The following is a 7,640-nucleotide window of genomic DNA, read 5'->3' as shown; positions in this document are numbered from 1 at the left end:
TGCTATGCGTATGACAGCACAGGTGACAGCCAGTACACAGGTCGTGCAAATGCCTATCGTGAGCAGGTTTTGGAAATCAGAATGCAACTTGTGTCTCAAATCGATGCCTCTCTTGAACAGGTATCCGAGTGGAGTAAACATAATCTCATCTAGGTGAACCCCAGTAAGAAGTTTTGCACATTTTCTGCATATAAAACCCCATTTGACATAACATAGCGCCTAAATTCCAGGACATTCCCCTTACTGTCTCCAAGAGTACCGGGATATTCGGTGTCAACATTACGAAGGAGGTCTAGTTTCGGGGTCACAACGTACAAAAAGGGCACACGAAGTGTAGACAATACTTTTATGTTCATTTTCTACGAAAAAATTGTATGTTTCTTGACATTTATATAGCAATATATCTGGGCAACCGAGCTTCGCTCGGTTCTGTTTCGTATCCTTGACATGTGTCGCCATCTAGTTCAAAAATGAATAGTACTTAAGGGTTAAGAGAACGTCAATTAAAATTAATTTATCTAAGAAACTAGTGCATTCACTAATGTTATAGAGCTTCAAAAATAATACTTATTTATTGGTCCAATACTCGCTATTTATGCTCGTGTTTCAATATTAGAATATTTCAGACGACGCGACGGAGCCACGCTGTTACGTCGTTGCCCAAATCTAATGATTATTGTTCCGGATTTTTAAGTTCACATTTTTGACACATTTGTTTTGAAGTATGTTGCGATGTGGCTAAGACGTATGTATCGTTTGCCAAATCTAACGATTAATTTCGAATTGGTTGAATCAATTAGGCCCTATGTACAAGGAGGCGCTTAAACAAATACAGCGCGTAAACCTAATAAGGGCGATAAATGAAACCAGGTATATAATTCAATATTGCTATCATTAATTAAGAGGTATTTTTGAGTTACTCTCAATTTTCACCCCATAATGAATTTTTGAAAAAATTCCCAGCAGCAATGTACTGTAAACGTGGTTGCGATGACAATCAATGACAACTGTCAACGAGTGTTTAACGCGAGTGTGTTTGCATTACGTTGCGGGTCGAATTATTTTGTATGGATAAAAAAAATATTTCAATTTTAAGTAAAAGTTATCTAATTCCATTTTTTATGTCCTATACTCACCACCGTTAAGAGGTTCGCCCGTATTAGGTTTACACCCTGTATACGATTTCTATCAACTTACTGAAATGTCATTTGAATCGAAATGACAGACTCTGACACAGCACTAGTTTAAAAATAAAAATGAATGATAAATGACATAATAAGTAAATCCTGCGTGATAAATTAATAATGTAAAATACTCACTAACGAAGATCCGCAAAAATGTAACATGTGTTAGATTATGTTTAAAGTAAGCGAAATATTGTTTTTAAGTACTTGATTTTTTTAAATATTCTTACAGGATTTTATTTAAAATTTCATTAGGTTGCGCGAGTTTACGTTTTGTGGACGCTGTCATGTGTCAAAAAGAGGTTCTTACAGCTCTGGGACAATAATTTGTATTATTTTTTTATAATTTATCGTTTATGTCTTGTTTTGTATTTTGTAGTTTCACAGTGCCTTGGTGTAAACTGTAATGCTGTGTTACTTTTTGATTAAATAAATAAATAATAAATAAATAATTTCCCTTGCTTGAGTAGTAATATTTTTGAATAACTCGATAACAGTGAGACTTTTTCCTTTAACGTGAAAAGCAAAGAAATTCCTGCCTAGTTACACTACTCAGCGCGTCAAAAAGTCCGCAATACAACCGCTGTACATCTTGATGGCAGTAAATTAATTAGGGAAGAAGGATTTCCCTCCCTTAAGATAAATGGCTTCTCGAGAGATAAAAAAATGGATTCTTAGCTAGATAAATGAGTTTATTTAATGAACTGTTATGAATTAGCAGAGCCTCGCCGATATTATAAATAAGGAAATTTGCTTACGTATTTTGTCTGTTGAGAAGCTTTTTAGATAATTGGGTACCTATAATAGAGTGATTATACTGATTATTGAGGAAGGTTTATGTATAATACTTATATTATTTGTTAAGGTTTTATTTCAAATTTGTGGAAATATGACGAAAGGTGGTCTGAAAACCTAAAACCAAGGATTATTTATATAGGATTTACATACCTACTTCATACAGAATCGTACCTTGATTTTTAGCGCCACCTATTAAATACTATCATAACTACACTGATGATGTATACTTTATATTTTTCAAAATGTGTATTGACGTGATATCATGGTTTTAAAATAAAGAAATATGTCATTTGTTCTTATAAAACATAAAAACATGCAAAATTATTTAGGGAAAATATGATTTCGGCCACATCCAGGCTGCGAACAGCGCCATCTAGTTAAAAGCCTAAAAGGCCCATACATTCAGGGGTACGCTTTTTTGTATCGGCTATGTCAGTCCAGTATTAAATCGTTTTTGCTAAAACATAGGGGAAATAAGCGTCATCGATCCGATGACCTTGTCTCGTCTTCAGAGACTCAACGTGTTCACAATCATATGCGACCTATGTGGTAAGAAGTGTCGAGCAGCGATAGGCTATTCTGAAGACCTACAGTCGTAATTAAAGCCGCCTGTGATATAAGCGTAAAAATAAAACCCTTTGAGAGTCGGTCAACGGTATTTAGTACAAAAATTGTACTTATTAAATTCACCTGGATCTAAAAACTAGTAAAAACTAGTTTCCAGTGACATCTAGCGATAAGTAGGGGAATCAAGACGTAATTAGTTACCGTTGATTAACTCATTTAATGGTTTTATTACGATTCCTGCAAGCGTTTGACCTCAGCTACATTATACAAAAAATAGCTTATAAAAATACCTTTATTGTGAAACATTATGGCATGAGTATACACTCTCATTCCGTTGAACAGCAGGATAATTTAGAGTATGGCGATTTCTTTGAACTTTAAAATAAACTCCTTAAAATAATTTATCGTTAGCGTTAATAGCAAAAACAAAGAGCATTACGACGGAATGTCGCTGATACCGTGGAGGATGGGACGAGTGCTGGTGTGGGATGCAACCTGTGTGGACACACTGGCCCCGTCTCATCTTCATGGTACCACAAAGAAAGCGGGCGCGGCTGCAGAGGCTGCAGAGACGAATAAAAGACGTAAATACGGAGGTCTCGACGCCAATTACAACTTTGTTGCTTTTGGCGTCGAGACCCTCGGTCCGTGGGGTCCGGGCGCCCAGATTTTATACAGGGACTTGGCGAAGCGGCTGACTGAGACTACGGGGGATAAAAGAGCTGGCAGCTTCCTCGCTCAACGTATAAGTATTGCGATTCAGCGAGGAAATGCTGCCAGCATCTTGGGCACTATGCCTCAGGGTCCCTCTTTAGACTTAGATTTTTAGTTTTATTATTATTATTTTTTATTGCCTAGTTTATAATATTTATTGTACCAAATTTTTATTTAAGTGTTATAAATAAATAAATTAAAAACCCCATTTGATAATAAAAAAAAGAGCATTATACTTAATGTTTTAAATAAAATATGGTGCTCTTCGTCATATCGCATGTATTAGGAAAATTAACTACTTAAGTGATCTACTTTTTTTTATATCTTGATCTATGCAAGTCATCTGAGGTTGATCCCATACAACGAATTAATACTACAGTTAAGAGCTTTCAAACAAGATATCTCTAATCTTTATATAGCCATGGGACACCTCCCATACAAAAGTGCCCATTCTCCTTTCAGTAATTTAATTATGTCAAGGAAAACTTAATATACTTACTTTATGCTTTACTTCCCGTGCGAAGCCGAGGCAGATCGTGTGTGATAAATGTTGCATGACATTGTTATTTCAAAGGTAACAAGTATTTAATATTTTGATAATTTTCAGCACAATCAGTGCATATAACATTCTCAAACAAGGCTGCCTGGTCATAACCAAATGTGTAATCGGACCGACCGCAGCATCTGCGTTGATTCATTCCAATCGCCTTCATGAAACTGAGAGATTTAGTTTAAAGCAAAAACATAATTATATAACTCCGTATAGACAGATAAAGTCTAAGAAGAAAACGTACCTCAGTACCATACAGAAAAAGGTACAGTGGCCTAGATGGCACTACACCTTTGAGGTACGCTCAGCTAGATGGCGTTAATATTAATATTTGACATTTTATCACATATCAAGCTAAGAATATGGACCAAATTTTCAAAACTGAGGTTCAAAAGTTTTAAGCTTGTGTCGAGAGATGGCAGTCTATGCACTGTGATTTCACATTTTACTTTGATAGTAACTCTCTGTAATACTTGATCCTCTTTACTTTAGAGCGAATTATCCTGGCTCAAAAATGCTCATTCCTCAAACGAAGTTTTTATTCCTGATCGAAATCTAATTAATAATAACGCCGTGAAACTCAGACATACTTCAGTGGCTAAATATTTCATTTGCTTGACCGAGATAGTATAGTATTTTATGCAACAGGCGTTTAAAGGAGGTCAAAAAAGAAGAGTGGCGTGGGTAACAATTTGAGGCGAAGCCGAAAATTGTTATTAAGACGCCACGAGTATTTTTTGATTCAGTTAAACACCGTTGCATACAATACTTTTTCTACGACCATGCATTTAGTTTTCAATAGTATTCTTGAATAACTTTCGTGAAATTCACACTATTTCCTGTATTTTGACGCAAAGGTTTGCACTGTCAGCTCAGCTGCCCAAAGCCTTCCCGCGCACGCGCGCAGTATCGTTATGACAATACGTTGCCATGGTTACAAACAATGCGTTTTCAGTTTTTTCGATACTGCGCGCATGCGTGGAAAGCCGGCGGACGCTAGCTTTAGGGAATAAACTTTTATGTAGGGTTTTAAAGATGTATGCACGACCCTGTAAATGACGAATAACAGTTCGGGAGCAGAAAAAAAAGCATAACAGGCCCCGTAGCCGAATGGCATTTCTGAGACGCGAAACGCCACCGAAACGCCGCAGAAATGTAGCCTGGCTCTGCCGCAACCATACGCAAGAGCGATAGAGATAGATAGCTACGAAAGAGATATATTATTATTTCAGCGTTTCGTGAGCGTTTGTGCATTCGGCTACGCACACTGAGCATGCTTTAGCTTACATAGCTCTTTAATAGGTGGTGTAGAGGTAAGGTAAGAACGTTAGCCGCGTAAGCTAAATATCCGTGTGTCGATTCCCACAGCTTTGTCACCAGTGAACTTAACACTGTATTTTGGTGTATGGTATCCATTTCGGTTTATAGTACAGGTTTATAGCAAAGAAAGGTATACCCCCTCGCATATGTACGAAAGGGAGTATACTTTTATCTGACTTTATCGGCCACCTGGTTAACCTAGTTTGGTAATTTTAAAGTGTCTATATGCGAACTGAAGGGAAATATTTGGATGCCGTAGCCGAATGGCATTTCTCCGACGCGAAACGAAAACGAAACGCCGCGAAAGGTAGTCTGGCTCTATCGCGCCAATACGCTAGAGCGATAGAGATAGATATTTACTAGCGTTTCGTTTCGTGAGCATTTGTGCCATTCGGCTACGCACCCAGATAATGTAAAACTACGACCCGCACTCGTGCTTCTATAAGCAATATAGAGCTTGCAGATTGGCACGAACTGACTAATTGCACGGACGCTTCTCCTTTGTACCTAAAACTATTATTATACTAGCATTTCCGGAACTATGGGTCAAGAGACCCACTTGTAATAGCCAAAGTGCACCAATATTTTCTTGTGTGATATTTGTTCCTGAGTCATGGATGTTTTCTATGTATATAAGTATGTATTTATCTATTATATGTATATATGTATTAAGTATGTATATCGTCGCCTAGCACCCATAGTACAAGCTTTGCTTAGTTTGGGGCTAAGTTGATCTGTGTAAGGTGTCCCCAATATTTATTTATTTATTATTTAATTGTTATTAATTACATCGCTAAATACTTATGAGCTGTCATTGCTCTTTCTTAATGATGAAGATAAATGCAAAATGAAACGGAAAGAAAGGACTTCGATAGCTAAGGACAGGTAAAATAGGGAACAACACAAACAATTTAGGCTTCGCTAAGCGTTTTTTATTCCAGGACATAAATTGCTGTACATTGCTGGCCATAATTTTTTTTGTCAGAAAGTTTACAAAGTCACATTTTATATTTATTGAAAACTGAAAATACCAAACACCAAAAAAATACAAAAATCATTTGTTTCTTACTTTTATTTACGAATAATATTACGTAACTGTGTGTGTGTGTGTGTGAAAATTTAGGTGGCAAAAATTGTGTAGCTTTCGTGACTCAAAACTTCCCTAACTACTCGATGTGCTCGTGGTTCGATATTAGCACGTGTGGTTAAACATTAACCTTGCCCCTTTGTAAAAAAATTTTGTAAATTTAGTTTCGGGAGGAGTTCGGGAGGAGGAGTTTAGTTTCGGGGGCGGGTTCGAACCCCGGCTCGTACCAATGAGTTTTTCCAAACTTATGTGCGAAATGTCATTTGATATTTGCCAGTCGCTTTTCGGTGAAGGAAAACATCGTGAGGAAACCGGACTAATTCCAATAAGGCCTAGTTACCCTTCGGGTTGGAAGGTCAGATGGCAGTCGCTTTCGTAAAACTAGTGCCTATGCCAAATCTTGGGATTAGTTGTCGCAGCGGACCCCAGGCTCCCATGAGCCGCGGCAAACGCCGGGATAACGCAAGGAGGATGATGATGAGTTTCGGGAGGAGTTGACCGCTTTTTATTAATGTAACCCATTTTAATTTTACATTGATATTCATATTCATATTAATTTATTTTGTATGTATGTAGGTAGATATATTATTTACAAAGAAATTTAACATGTCAAACAATGGCCTTCCAGCGGTTATAAAAGGCTCATTATTCTGTCGTCTGTCGCGATCACTCGCACAAAGAGCTCGGAGCAAAAAGCTGAAGGATGACTGACCGCGACACGCCCCATCCTTTAGTGCTCCCGGGTCCAGGATGTCTAGCCAACGTCGCAATCGCTTACGCTGGTAAGGGTTTCCTCAAACATCGGTGCGGAATCGGCTCTAGCTAGCCAACCAAAAATCGCTCGTTAGTACGAAGACGCTAACGCCGTGTCTTGCGTGGGCGACGGTCGCGCGACCGTCGCCGTCGCGTCTCATACTTCCATATCGATAAGGTTTGATTTCGTATGCGTCGCATCGCCGTCGCGCGACCATCGCGCGACCGTCGCCCACGCAAGCCACGGCGTAACCTAGATACACGTCGTTGTCCGCATGTTCACACTAACGAGCGATTGTTGGTCGGTGAAAGCCGTTTTCGTGTCGATTTTTTTGGGGAGTACTTATTAAAAACTCATGGTAACTCATCTATAGGTATATTTTATCATCAATCACTTTATATTTTGGTAACTATGCTAATACTCAACCAACTAAGAGTCAACTTATGACAAGATATCTAGGAAAAGAATACTTATTTATAACTTTCTGACTCGCATCGTAAACGAGTATTATTTTTTAACAATTATATTCCTTATTAAATAGCCCTACAACTCATAAACTAATGATATATTTTATCTTGAACCATTATGGAACTAACGATGTTTTATAACAAGTTTACGTTCTGCTGATATTATTTCACTATCTAGTGCCCGTAGGTACATAAGAGT

Source organism: Leguminivora glycinivorella, chromosome 2 (genome assembly GCF_023078275.1).
Source record: "Leguminivora glycinivorella isolate SPB_JAAS2020 chromosome 2, LegGlyc_1.1, whole genome shotgun sequence".
Classification (NCBI taxonomy): Eukaryota; Metazoa; Arthropoda; class Insecta; order Lepidoptera; family Tortricidae; genus Leguminivora; species Leguminivora glycinivorella.
The sequence above is the reverse complement of the archived record's forward strand: the minus strand, read 5'-3'. Positions refer to the sequence as shown.